Source organism: Priapulus caudatus, unplaced genomic scaffold (assembly GCF_000485595.1).
Source record: "Priapulus caudatus unplaced genomic scaffold, Priapulus_caudatus-5.0.1 Scaffold249, whole genome shotgun sequence".
Taxonomy (NCBI): domain Eukaryota; kingdom Metazoa; phylum Priapulida; class Priapulimorpha; order Priapulimorphida; family Priapulidae; genus Priapulus; species Priapulus caudatus.
The window spans coordinates 272,472-273,154 of record NW_014577310.1 but is presented as its reverse complement, the minus strand read 5'-3'; the positions used below and the strand labels follow the sequence as shown (position 1 = coordinate 273,154).

Sequence of the window (683 nt, the reverse complement as noted above, 5' to 3'; positions counted from 1 at the left end):
CTTGCGGCGGCGAGGGAGGAGAGGCTGGCGAGCAGGCAGGCCGTGCCGAGGATGCGCATAGACGCAGAGACAAGCCGCGTGCGAGAAGCCGTGCTCGTCGAACAGGTAACAACGAAATGCTCATTCGAAACCCACGTTATATTTCGAAACTTCGAACAGGAAATGCCGAAATTCACACTCAAAACTCACGTTAAAATTCGATGCTCGCGTTAAAATTCGAAACTCGAGCAGGTGACACCGAAATTCACACTCAAAACTCACGTTAAAATTCGATGCTTGCGTTAAAATTCGAAACTCAAGCAGGTGACACCAAAATTCACACTCAAAACTCACGTTAAAATTCGAAACTCGAACAGGCAACACTGAAATACACACTCTTATAACTTACGTTAAAAGTACGTAGTAGTTCACAAAGAAGAGTAGAAGAGGATTACTTTAAGAAGCTTTTGTGTATATCTATTATAACAGGTAACACCAAACTTCGCACTCAAAACCTGCGTTTAAATTCTAAACTCGAGCAGATAACAGATTGCATTAATTTGATTAATTAAACTCGCAACCTAACGAAATTTGTGAGAGCAAAGATATGACTCAACGAAAGGAAACAAAAGAAAAGAACTCGCGGCAACCGAAATACGACTTATAAAGCCCGGGGCACACGTGAGTTATTTTACTCGAGTAAA

The 683-nt window shown here is 42.0% G+C and overlaps 1 protein-coding gene across 1 annotated transcript in view; it reads left to right on the top strand.

The window, feature by feature from the left end:
* LOC106808030 (myosin-4-like) overlaps positions 1-683 on the top strand; it is a 44,794-nt gene that overhangs the window by 12,929 nt on the left and 31,182 nt on the right. The window lies entirely within an intron of this gene.